This window comes from Athene noctua, chromosome 17 (genome assembly GCF_965140245.1).
Source record: "Athene noctua chromosome 17, bAthNoc1.hap1.1, whole genome shotgun sequence".
Lineage (NCBI taxonomy): Eukaryota > Metazoa > Chordata > Aves > Strigiformes > Strigidae > Athene > Athene noctua.
In genome coordinates, this window is record NC_134053.1 from 17,263,903 (window position 1) to 17,278,184 (window position 14,282).

A 14,282-nucleotide genomic window follows, 5' to 3' on the forward strand; every position below is an offset into this window, starting at 1 on the left:
GAAGAGAGCACGACATTGAGCCGTGAAAAGAATAAACGGCAGGAGAGCTTCCAGAAAGGGATAAATAAATGATAAGAGATTGAAGCATGAATGGATGCTAATGGGGCAGGGAACAAGAAGAAAAGAAAATTAATTATTTGCTAGTTTTCCAGCTCGCTCATGGATTTTGTGAAGTGTATGAACAATTTCAGCACTGCAGAATATTGAAGATTCAAATTTAAAGAGTATTTCAAAAGGAAGCAGATAATCCTTGTCTGTGATCCTTGCCATATTGGACATCGTCCCCAAGAAAATGAAATAAGAACATGGATTTATGTTTAACTTGAAGTACTTCCATGCTGGGTAATAAAAATCTACAGCATCAGCATCATTATCAGGGTTTCAAACACTTTCTTATTAAACACACTTGGACCCAAGATCAAACTTTCTTGAGAAAAATAATTCTTGAATTAAGATGAGACAAAAGTAATATTTTCACCAAATCTGGAAATGTTTTTTACTGATTTTTTTTGCAAACCATCGAGAATTCTTTCTGCAAAATTGTCGGTCCAAAAGCAACCAGACATCTTTACTTACCTCTATGCAGGTATGTGCATGCGTACGTTTGGGGGTGTTGTGTCTGCAGACAACTGAAGTCAGTACCAATGAAGAAAGCAATTCTAAGCAATTCTTCTGACTTGACTTACATATCCTCTGTACAGGGTGAGTCAAGATACTTAATTCAAGTTCACACACTGAGTGAATAACAAGTGCTTTAGTTAAACGGGATAAAATCCCTGTGTGAAAGCTGTAATGAAAATGGAGCAGGGTTTAATACAGAGAGTGTAAACCACTTCCAAAGGAAATGAAACCAGAGCAAATTAAGGTCATGACAATTTTCTGTGAGACTGTCCAATCAGGGGCTCAACCCAGATTAAACACATCACTTCAATAATTGGATTCTAATCCAGAATGAATTTCCAAGTGTCCTTCCTTGTCCACACCAGCCCTTCAACTCAGTCAGTGACGCCGACCTCTGAGGGTGCCCAGGCCGGCAACCTGCCTGCACAGGCAGAACCGTCTCTGCCTGCCAGGGGCCCGTCACAGAGGGGGACGCACAGGAGGCAACGCTGTGCCGGCACCGTAACGAAGTTCCCTTAGGATGATGAAGGATAATTAGTGTGAGGCCTAGCATCCCAAGTTCACCTAGAGATCCCTCTCCAAACCCAGAGATCGCCTGCATAAAGACCTAAAAATTAAGCTAGAGAAGGCAGAAATGCCTTTATAATAGCGGAATTCTTTGAAATTCAGGTGTTCTGTTGGGAGGATTTTTCTGTGAATGAAAAAGTAATTGAGAAGCACTTCCACTGCGCTAAGACATGAACATTTATTTATTTATTTATTTATTAATGTCATGCTGGTTTATCCCTGCCTAAACGATGTTAAAAAGAAGAGAAGTTGCTGCCGTGGGAAAAAGGCCTTTTTTTTTTTTTTTTTTTGACACACATTACATTTCTTCCTTGCTAGACAGTGGGAATACGGCCACTAACAGACGCACATTCATCACTCTCGCTGCGTAAAAAACTGTCTGGATAGTCGGGCCCAAAGAGTGGTGGTGAACAGAGTTAAACCCAGCTGGCGGCCGGTCACGAGTGGTGTCCCCCAGGGCTGGGTGTTGGGGCCGCTCCTGTTTAACACCTTTATTGATGATCTAGACGAGGGGATCGAGTGCCCCCTCAGTCAGTTTGCAGATGACACCCAGTTGGGTGGGAGTGTGGATCTGCTCGAGGGTGGGGAGGCTCTGCAGAGAGACCTGGCCAGGCTGGAGCCATGCGCTGAGCCCAGCTGGAGGAGTTTCACTAAGGGCAAATGCCGGGGGCTGCCCTTGGGCCACAACAACCCCCAGCAGGGCTACAGGCCTGGGGAGGAGTGGCTGGAGAGCTGCCAGTCAGAGAGGGACCTGGGGGGTGATTGACAGCCAGCTGAACAGGAGCCAGCAGTGTGCCCAGGGGGCCAAGAAGGCCAGTGGCATCCTGGCTTGTGTCAGCACTGGCGTGGCCAGCAGGGACAGGGAAGGGATCTGAGCCCTGGGCTCGGCACTGGTGAGGCCGCCCCTCGATGAGTGGGTTCAGTTTTGGGCCCCTCACCCCAAAAAGGCCATTGAATGACTCGAGCGTGGCCAGAGAAGGGCAACGGAGCTGGGGCAGGGTCTGGAGCACAGGTCTGCTGGGGAGCGGCTGGGGGAACTGGGGGGGTTTAGTCTGGAGAAGAGGAGGCTGCCAGGAGGGGGCAGAGAAGGGGGACAAGCCTCTTTAAGCAAATAGCAAGCGTTAGGAAAAGAGGTAATTGCCTCAAATTGTGCCAGGGCAGGTTTAGACTAGATCTGAGGAAGGATTTCTTTGCAGAAGGGGTTGTTGGGCGTTGGAATGGGCTACCCAGTGCAGGGGGGGGAGTCCCCATCCCTGGAGGGGTTGAAGAGTCGGGTCAACGCAGTGCTGAGGGATCTGCTGTGGTTGGGAACTGTCAATGATAGGTCAAGGTTTGGAGAACTGGATGATCTTCAAGGTCTTTTGCAACCTAGACGATTCTGTGTGATTCTGTGACCAGGGGGTGTCTGATTTCCTGACAGGCCAGGCAGTCAGAAGTCTCTGGGTGCAATGCAGGTCTATATCAATCCAACAGAGGTTGGAGTATCCGGGAGCCCAGCCCTGGGGCTCAGGCGGGGCCGTGGAGCTCCCGGTGCAAGCCAGGGCCGCCCTCGTGCTGTCCCGCTGCTCTGTCTGGGGCAGTTTAGGGGCCCCGGGAGCTCTGTCCTGCCAGGGGGTTTGTGCTGTGCCCGCTGCAGGGGCTGCAGAGCCTGGGGCAGCGGCCGTGGCCCAAGGGGCGGGTGTCCCCGTGGGGCTCTGGCGCCTGTGACATCACAGAGGAGAAGTCCCCGAGGGTGTCACCAGGGTGCCAGGCAGCAGCACCCGCTGCAGTCCGGCTCGAGCCAGCGGTGAGTGAGGGTGGCGGGGGGAAGGCTGGGCCGGCCGAGGGCCGGGGCAGAAGCTCTGGCCCCCGAGGGGGGTTTCTCCAGCCGGAGCGAGGGCGCAGCCGCTGCGGGGAGCGCCTGGGGCAGGGCAGGTGCCGCCCTCGGGGCTGGGCGCAGGGGTGCCGGGGCTGCCAGCCACGGCCAGTGCCCGGGGGCTGTGGGGAGATGTCCCCGTCCCTGCAGCACTCACCACCCTCCCCCTTACTGCCTCCCAGCTCCCTCTGGCCCTCTCCCACCCGTCCCCAGGCCCCTGCATGTTCTCCCCTGCTGCTCCAGCCGCCATCTCTCTCCCACCCACTACCACTGAGCCCCTTCTCTCCCTCCTCCTCCAGACCATGGCTGTGGGCATCACCCGCGTCCTGATGGTGCTGACCGTCCTGCAACACGTGCTGAGAATTGATGACCAGAGTGACCCGGCCACACAAGACCTCCTGCAGCAGCGTGAGAAGCAGCAGCAGCAGGAGATGACCTGGCTGATGGAGCAGATGGATCAGATGGAGCAGAGGAGCCAGAAGCTGTTTGGCCTCACTCCGGTAGGCGTGCTCCACGCTGTCTACCAGTACTGGTGCTTTTGGACCTCTGCCGAAACCCTGCTCCTGCTCCTTGAGCTCTACCAGCTGCGCAGGCGGAGGAGAGCTGTCTCTGACAGCGGCAGCCAGCAGGGAAGCTGCAAGCTGTGCCAAGAAGCAGAGAGAGGAGGGGGACTGGGAGGGCAAAGCAGAGCCCTGTGACTCCCTGGGTCGAGAAAAGCCTTCGCTGCATCTGCCAAGCCCTTCCCAAGAACTCGTCTCTGATGGGGCCGCATCCAGCTTTGGGATGGGACAGCGCCTGTGAACACCTGAGCACCTCCAAGAACAACATCACCAACCGCCTGCTGCTCGTGCCCCTGAGATCACCCCTCGGGCACGTCTTCCACCAGAGCTGGGCACTGTGGGGGACCTGCCGGCGAGGCGCTGCTGCATCCCCGTGGAGCACCTGATGAACTACGCGCTGTGCTTCCTCCTCTGCCCTGTGACGAGCTGAACACAAGCTGGGTCCCCGCTTCCCACGCAGCCTCTACGTCTGCTCCCTGTTGTGATGCTCCTCCCGCTTGGAGGCGCAGGAGGGATTTACCCGATGTAAATATCCAATAAACAGGCTTGTTTTAAGAAATCCTTGATTGTCTGGGCAAGTTCGTGGTGGAATGTTATCCCTTAAAGAGGTGAAGTTTGTTCTTGAATTTACGTTTGCAGTGGTTACACTTAAGAAGTTTAGTGTCTCCTTCTTCTTCTGGTGTTGTCCAGAGCCCCTCCTCCCCGCCTCTTTTCCCACGGCCTGGACCAGCTCTGGACTTGCTTCAGAGGCTTCCGCTGAAATCAGCTGTTCCATCCCTGGGTCTGGCTTTTTCTGGCTGCCGGGCATCTGGCCGAGATCAACCCACCACAAGTGGTTCCCTTCTTTTCCTCGGGGAAAGAGCACCGAAGGTACTGAGATAGGGAATTTAAAGAATTTGAGTTTGATGGTGCAGAGCTTGCGCCAAGATGAGGGGGCTATACGTGAAGACATACCAGGGGCTGACTGTTGCTATTATCTTCTGGCTCAAACAGAAGCTTCCTATTGTCCTTGAAGTAGTACAGAACAGCAATAGATCACCTCAAATCCTAACAATAACTGGCCTTGTGGTTTAGCTAGGAGCTAGGGAACAACTGAGGCTGCGCAGAAGAATAAGGTAAAAAGTTCATCAGCGAGGAAGAGGAGATACTTCATCTGTACGACCCTCGCCCAGGAATTTGCGACCACCGAAGGAGCTCAACGCGCAGACGCAAGAGGAGGAGACCTAATTACCATGAGAAGTGAGGGGAGGCGGGAAAATATTATGTTTATGTATAAGCATTCTATGAATATGCATTATTTTATAATATATAAGCAGGACAAGAGCTGCAAGGGGTGCGCATGCTTGTGGAGGAGGGATCCCCCATGCGCCCGGCGCTGAATAAACATACCTACTTTACAACTTAACAGTTGTGGAGTTAGTTTTTCCGCAAGTCAACTTGGCGACCCAGATGGGACTCTCTACTCGGCTGCCGGGACACTGCTGAGGGGTGGACATCCTAGGTGCGCACCCCGAGCTTTTCTCGGAGGAACTCCGATCCCAGCTGTCCACTGCGGGAGTAGACAAGGACCATCTAAATCGCGGACAAAGGTATGTTTAAAGGGTAACGGGCTGCTGGTAAGACGCGCAGAGACGTCTGGCACACAGCGTAGTCCCAAGGAGGGGGTATACCCATTTGGTTCTGGTTTTGGAAAGCCGAGGGAAAGGTGTAAGGTCTTTTGGGTCAAACTACCGATGACTGGTATATAAGAGGCAGTTTGCATTTGGGCAGGGCACTGGTAATTACCAATTACCGTCACTTGTAAGATCTTACCCTATTTTTCCGGGCTGTTATTGTATAGTGCACTACTTGTGGATATACTGGTTTTGAACTTATGGCAAATTGTTAATGGTTTGTGATATATGCTACACGGACCTAGTTGTTGTTTTATTTTGTGGTGTGAGTGGAAGGTGTGACTGGCCCTTTAAGAGTGAGAGGCAGCCGCGGCTTTGTGTGTGAGAGCAGCCGCTGCTGCTTGTCTGTGTGCCTGCATGCCTGCAGGGTGTGAGTGAGAGCAGCCGCTGCTGTATGAGTGAGAGCCTGCAGGGCGTGAGTGAGACGCAGCCGCTGCAAAACAAATGAAAAGTTTCTATCTGTTTAAGTAATGCACTGTCTTTGTATGTTTTGTGAAAACATCACATGAACCGGGAAAGCGGATCCCTTCTCCGTTGGTTTGGGTTGGAATCTAGTGATTATTTGTGTAGAAGGAATAAATGGTTGGCACGGGGAGATGATTTATACCTGCTACAAGGTCTGTACACAACTCCTTCTGGGCAGCTGGTAGCATTGGATTGGGAACAACCAGCCGATTATACCCCCGGGTCCGTGGAAGAATCCCCTGCTTTCTTTGTATTCCTGCCCCCCCCCCCCCCCCCCCCCCCCGGTAAGGGAATTCTCACCAAGCATGGGTATTAGCAGAGTGCATAGATTGTCGATGTAAGTGGTACTGTGCGTCTGATAAGAGGAGGTCGAGGTGTGCAGAGTGCTGGGAAACTGATATAAGTGGAAAGAAAGGATTTTGAGAAGAAATAATAATGGGGAATAAGCAGGGAAGAATTGTAAAGAAAAGCCCATTAGATTGTATATTAACACACTGGAAAGACATAGCGGGGAGGGGAAGCACAGAAAGCAAGAAAATTCTGATTAAATATTGTAATCAGTGGTGGCCACTTTACGAACTGGAAGAGGAGGCTAAATGGCCACTGAATGGGACCTTAGACTACCATACACTGCTGCAATTAATGTTATTTTTACGAGAGAGGGGAAGTGGGACGAGGTGTCCTACGCAGATATGTTTTTCACCCTCTGGAATCACCCGGAGTGGCAGAGGGATTGTGAATTAGTCCCACCACAAGACCCTTTAGTGCTTGCCCTGGAAAAGGATTATAAGGGAGAAATTAAAGGAAAACTAAAAAGGTGCTGCTCGTCATGCAGCATCGGACAGAGGTGTACTAGAACAGATAAGTCTAGAAGGGCGAAAGAGCAGAGCTTGGAAGACCTATTCAAACCCCCTCCTCAGTCCCAGGAACAGGACAAGGACTCGGAGGAACAGTCCATTTCTCCAGATAGCCCAATCTCCTCCCGGACGCGGGGAAGAGCTCCTAAAGCTCTCCAAGCACCCCTCAGAGAGGTGGTGGGACCCCAGGGCACTATGTTGGTTAAAGTGCCGTTTTCTACCTCTGATTTAGAGATATGGGAAAAGAAAGCTAAAAACTACCGAAATGACCCTGAGAGTGTGACTAGGCATTTTCGGTTCATTATAAGGCAGCACAACCCTGACTGGGAAGACATGCAGCTGCTACTGGATCACTTAACTGAGACCGAAAAACAGCTGGTTTTAAAAACAGCACAAAATTTGGCTGAGGATCACTATAGAGCTACTGGGGGGGACTATAAGGAGTTCCTCCCCTTACATGATGACCTGAAATGGGATCCCAATCGGTCTGCACATGTGGAAAGATTAAGAGCATACCGAGAGTGGATTGCAAAGGGAATGGAAAGGGCTATCCCTAAAACAATAAATTGGGCAACACTCTATGAAATTAAACAGGGTCCATCCGAGTCCCCATCAGAGTTCCTGGATCGGCTGAGAGATACAATGCGCAGTAACACTTCCTTAGACCCGAGTTCAGAGGCAGGGATACAACATCTGGTTTCTCTGTTCCTAGGGCAAGCCACAGGGGATATTAGGAGAAAACTTCAGAAGGTACCTCCTCCTGGGGGAAGGAACTTAGAGACACTATTGGAGGAGGCATGGAGGGTATTTCGGAATAGGGAAGAGGACTACAAGAAAGGGCACAAGAAAATCTTGGCAGTAATAAAAGAAGGGGAGCAAAGGAGATCGGAGCGACAGCCGCTTAACAGAAATCAATGTGTTATATGCAAAAAGTTCGGACATTGGAAGAGGCAGTGTCCAGAGAAATGGGGAAACACAGGAAAAAGGGGAAACCGCCGAAAACGGCAGACATTAGCTAATTTAGAAGAACAATGACGGGGACCCGGGGAATCTACCCTAGCGGATCCGCTGGTTAAAATAAAGCTAGGGAAAGAACAAAAAGAAGTAGAATTTTTAGTGGATACTGGAGCAACATATTCAGTTTTGAACATGGATTTAGTACCCCTGGAGAAAGATTATATCATGGTGGTGGGAGCCACTGGCCAAAGTGAAAAGGCATACTTTTTCAAACCTTTGAAATATGAATTGGGAAAGCAGTTAGGCATACACAAGTTTCTGTATATGCTGAACTCCCCAAAAGCGCTCCTGGGGAGAGACTTATTAGAACAATTAGGAGCAACCATTAACTTTAACCATGGAGAGATTACTCTGGAGGTAAACAACCAAGAATTTATACAAATCATGAGCTTATCTTTAACTAGTGTCCCCACAGAAGGAGAAATTAGCGAGGAAATTATCGATCAAGTGTATCCCGGAGTATGGGCCACTGATACCCCTGGGAGGGCGAAGAATGCTCCACCTGTAGAGGTAAACCTTAAAGAAGGACAACAACCGTAAGAATTAAACAATATCCTTTAAAGAAGGAGGATTGGGAAGGGATCCAGCCAGTTATAGACAAGTTTTTGCAAATAGGATTATTAAGGGAGTGTGAATCTAATTTTAATACTCCCATATTACCTGTCCGGAAACCCGATGGGTCATACAGGATAGTTCAGGATCTAAGAGCAATAAATAAAATAACGGAAGATCTCTACCCAGTGGTAGCAAACCCTTACACCTTGTTAACAAAGCTAACTCCTGAACTAATCTGGTTTACTGTTTTAGACCTCAAGGATGCCTTCTTTTGTCTCTCTCTCCTCGAAGCCAGTCAGAAAATATTTGCATTTGAATGGGAAAATCCTAAGAGTGGACGTAAAACTCAGTTAACTTGGACAGTGCTGCCACAAGGATTTAAAAACAGCCCCACTATATTTGGCAACCAACTAGCCAAAGACCTTGAACTATGGGAAGCCCCAACTCCACCTGAAGAGGGAAAGCTGCTGCAATATGTAGATGACATCCTAATTGACACTAAGACAAAAGAGGCCTGCGTAACCTGGACGGTAAGCCTTTTAAATTTTCTGGGACTTCAGGGCTACCGGGTATCTAAAAAGAAGGCCCAAGTAGTGCAGCGTGAAGTGATCTATTTGGGCTACGAAATCAGTGCTGGGAAAAGGACCTTAGGACAAGCTCGGAAAGAGGCAATTTGTCAGACTCCGAGACCACAAACAGTGAAAGAATTGCGAACATTCCTGGGAATGACTGGTTGGTGCAGGCTATGGATCTATAACTATGGATTACTTGTTAAGCCACTATATGCACTAACTGTCACTGAACAGAAGAACCTCCAGTGGAATAAAGAGGCCATACGGGCCTTTGACTCACTAAAGAAGGCCCTGATGTCAGCTCCGGCTTTAGGACTCCCAGATGTAAGTAAGCCATTCTTTCTCTTTTCACACGAGAAACAGGGAATTGCATTGGGAATATTGGCACAAGACTTAGGCCCATACCGTCGGGCAGTTGCCTATTTCTCCAAACAACTGGATACAACCACTAAGGGTTGGCCCGGATGCCTACGAGCGGTTGCAGCAGTAATCCTAAATGTACAGGAAGCACGAAAATTCACATTAGGCCAGAAGATGACTGTATTAGTATCTCATACAGCATCAGCAGTATTGGAAATTAAAGGAGGGCATTGGGTCTCACCCCAAAGATTCCTAAAATATCAGGCTGAACTAGTAGAACAAGATGATGTGGAGATTGTAGTGACTAACATTATCAACCCAGCTTCTTTCCTTAGTGGAGACACAGGAGAACCAGTGCAACATGACTGCCTGGAGACCATCGAGGCAACATATTCAAGCCGCATAGACTTGAAGGACAGCCCTATGGAAGATGCAGAGAACTGGTTTACAGATGGGAGCAGTTATGTCCTGAGCGGTAAAAGATATGCTGGGTACGCTGTTACTACCACCCAAGAGATACTGGAATCAGAACCACTGCCTGTGAGTACATCTGCACAAAAGGCGGAGATAATCGCTCTGACCCGTGCTTTAGAATTAGCCCAAGGCAAAACTGTGAACATTTATACGGACTCAAAATATGCCTTTGGGGTAGTTCATGCTCATGGAGGAATCTGGAAGGAAAGAGGACTGCTAAATTCACAAGGGAAACACATTAAACATGGGAAGGAAATTCTGAGGCTACTGGAAGCTGTCCAACTTCCAAGAAAAGTGGCAATCATGCATATTAAGGCACACCAAAAGGTGAATTCCGACTTAGAAAGAGGAAATGAACTGGCGGACAGAGAGGCAAAACAAGCAGCCAAAAGAGAGGTAAAAATGGAGGGTGCTTTAGTCCCTGATGGACAGACTATTTTAGAAGGTAAGCCTATTTACACAAAAGAAGACAAAAAGCTTATTGCAGATCTGGAAGGATCATATAATAAAGAAGGTTGGGCTGTCACTCCCCAAGAAAAGATAGTAATTCCCTCTTATTTGACCAGACACCTGGTAAGGGAAGAACACAGAAAAGGACACTGGGGGTAAGAGGCCCTATACCGATATTTAGTTAGGAATATTAGAGCCAGAAATTTGTATACCATAGTAAGGCAAGTGACTCAACAGTGTGACCTTTGCCTCCAGACTAATCCTAAGAATACCCCTAATCTAGAAGTAGGCCAGATTGGAAAAGGGAACGGACCAGGACAACAATGGCAAATTGATTTTTCAGAACTTCCAAGAAAAGGGGGGTATCGATACCTATTGGTATTAACAGATACCTTTTCAGGTTGGCCAGAAGCGTTCCCCACCAGAACGATTAAAGCCAAAGAAGTGACAAAAGTATTAACGCAAGAAATAATTCCACGTTTTGGGGTTCCAGCGACCATATCCTCAGACAGGGGGTCGCACTTTTTTTCCAAAGTAGTCCAGCAAGTCAGTTACTATCTGGGCATAGATTGGCAGCTTCACACCCCATATCGTCCCCAATCCAGTGGCCAAGTAGAGAAAATGAATCATTTGATTAAACAGCAAATAGTAAAACTCGGTCAGGAATCAAACCTGACCTGGCCCCAAGCTCTCCCATTGGCACTCTTGCGCATACGAGCAAAACCAAGGGCCAAAGAAGGGTTGAGTCCTTTTGAGATGTTATATGGCAGACCTTACGCAGTGCAAAAGGGAATATCAATGCAAATTGGAGAGGAAACTATTACTTCATACATGATAGCATTAAGCAAACAACTTAACAAAATTGGGAAACATGTATTCGGAAGTCGGAGTAGAGGGTTAGACGGACCGGTACACGATATACAGCCTGGAGACTATGTGTATGTTAAGTCTCTTGCAGAAAAAACATTGGAACCACAATGGGAGGGGCCGTTCCAGGTGCTGCTTACGACCTTTACTGCAGTGAAAATTAAAGAACACACATCATGGATACATCATACTAGGATCAAGAAGGCTCCTAAACAACGCTGGGAGGTGACAGAAACTGGACCATTAAAACTAAAATTCAAACAAAAACTTTCGGATTAAGACCTCAAAATGATCAACTGTGAGTTGGAACTGTTAATATGTTTTAGGATTATCCTTCTTGCCTGTGCCCAGGAACCCAAAGATTGGCCTTGGAATCACGCCCAGAAAAATCATGCCATGATGGTGAAGGATGTGGATTTAAGAACAAAACTAGCCATGGTGGTTGTTAACAACAATAAGGTATACCAAGGGGACCAGTGGAGAAGGGACGATAAGGATGAAATCGACCAATTAGAAGGAAAAACGGGGGATGAAATAACAGTGGGTTGTCAAGTATATCATGAGGACGGTCTAGTTCCAGTGTTAGAAGACACTATGATAGGTGTGAGAATGATAGGGTCCCCATATAAATTTGGAGAATCATGCAAAGGGAAATCAATGTGTTGGTTTAACTTTACCTTAACCAAGATAACTTTTGTAACATGCTTAGGACAAGGGTCAAGGGGACAGGCATTGTTCTACAGGGTCAGAATCGACCCCATGCAGTCTACTGCAACCACTCTGCCACCTGTCACGTCTGTAAGAGATACAAAAGCAATTGCTGGGCAAGTGCTAAAGTCAAAACCAAGAATCTTTAAAATAGGTCCACATGTGATCCGGAAAACTGGCCAGCAAGTCCTATTGTTTAATCCCCAGTGGTCACTAAAACAGGTGGAAGTGCATTTGCAGGTGAATCTGACAGACATACAACCAAAGTGCCTTCCATATCTGGAAACAACTCAAAGGGGATGGGCTGCCTGGCTAAAGGCTCGGGCTGTTCAAAGACAAAAAAGGGATGTGACAGGAATTTTAGGGACAGGATTGGGGGTATTGAATAGTGTAGATTCAGAAGTAATAATGAACAAATTGGCTACAGCAACTCAAGAACTGGATCAATTAAAACGGCCTCTAAAATCATCCTTATTAGCCTTAGGGACTCACCAATGGCTAACATCAAAACTTCTCCCTGATTGGGAGAGAGTTAACATCAAAGACCATTCATTAGTGGTAGAAGGGATGGAGGCTCTACAGAAAGACACATCCTTGGCTCTTAGTTGTATACAAGCACAAATGTGGATACAATCGATTATTTCCAATATTCTGAGAGAAGGGGAGGAAGGAATCCTCCCTTAGGAAATTCGGAAGGTAGTTTGGGATAAAGCACTTGATCAAGAAAGAGAATTGCAATCCTGGTGGAAATTGGTAAATTTCACGTATGATGATAAGAATGATAAAATAATCGCCTTCGTCCTGACCATATCAAGGGCTACACAGTATAAAATCTACCCTATTACTGCCATAGGATTGTATCATAAGGGAGTAATAATCAATCCAGTAGGACATAAAGGGTGGGTGTGGCAACAAGGGGATAAATGGCAGACTATTGACACAGATCTGTGCACTAACATGGGACATCAGGGATATGTCTGCGAAGGAAACTCCATAGAGGCTCAAGATATGTGCCTGGACACCCACCAGAAAGAGTGCAACTTTGAAGTACAACCCTCTCCTAACCACAATACAGTTCTAATATACATAGGAGGGGGGTGCATATGTTTACGCACTTCTTGTAAGAGCTTTATCGTCGATGGTGATGAAATGGAAATAGGAAACCACTCTAATCATTGTGTATGTAATTTTACAAAAATCGAAGGTTGTGACTTTAACTATGTCAGCCCTGTTCTGAGCTCCCAAGTAATAGAAACGAAATATACTCTGTATCGAAGAATAGGTTCTACCCCCATAGGAATGAATTTGGAGAGAGTGAAGGAGATGCTACAGCACGAAGACTTACTTTCTATTCTAGAAGAAGTAAAACAAAAAGGGAAGGGGATGCTAATAGTAGTAAGACATGATACGGAGCAAATTCACGAGATTTTGATGAAAGTACAAAAGGTAGGAGAACATCATTGGTGGGACACCCTCCTTGGATGGTCACCAATGGCAACCGGAATTTTTAACGCAATCCTTCACCCAGTAGTAGTTCTTTTGATATCTGTAGTAATTTTGTTAATTCTTACTGTAACTATATATATATGGAACTGGAGACTTACAAAACACCTGCAAATTATGTATGAAGCTTTATACCATAATCCGAGTTTTAAAAGACTGGGGTAGATTCTACTAACACTGAATTAGCTATAGGAGATTAATTTGGCTTGGCCTCTATCTCTCCATATAGCTCTTTTACGAATACGAACCAAGCCAAAAGCGAGATTAAGACACAAATGAGGTCAGATGCTTTATAACCCTAGAAACTTTATTCTCTATAACAATTAATCAAAGCGATAGGACAGAGAGGAAAAAGAAGGAAAATGTCAGAATCCCTAAGCAAGAACACGATAGAAGCGCAACTAATTACCACCACCACGACCAGGGATCCAGCGATGTTCTGGCGGCCCGATGACGCTCCACGTTCCTGGCTCCAAGTTGGTTCCCCTCTACTAAGGAGTACGCAGTCTGTCCTTTTATAGTCCCCATCCTCATGATCTGTCCGCCCATTTCCACGGGGCTCGTTGTTCTATGTGCCGCCCCATGGTCCTCCATACGCGCATGCCCAGGTGTCCATGGTGGTCGTGCTGGTGAGGGGCCGATCTGCGGCGTCTTCAGCCTCACCGTGGTTTCCCCTCCACCTGGCTCGCGTGCAGGTGCAGCTCGGTGGGTGCTGGTAAGGCTGCTGCTGTTTTTCGCCTTTGGTGGATGTCGTGGTTTTGCCAGGGACTATTTGTCGCCTCCTAAACGTACTCCTCCACAACAACACGATGCTGTAGCCAGGAAGTGGTATTCATGGAGGCAGCAATGCTGAGACAAACCAAAAGTCTCTACACCACTCCATGGCTCAACATTGCTGCCGTCGTGGTGGTGTGAAAGATAACAGTACAGAAAGAGAAAATCTAGGAAAAGCGCAGTACTGTAACTAACAAGTATATATTTTTAACATTATTCTTTACTACAAATCATTTTAGTTTAACAAGTATATATTTTTTAACAATATTTTTAACACTATTTTTAACAATAAACATTTTTATCTACAATATTTAACATTTTTATCTAACAAACACATATTTTAACAATATTTAAACATTTTTATCTAACAAATATAACATGTTTAAAACTAATTAACTTTACAA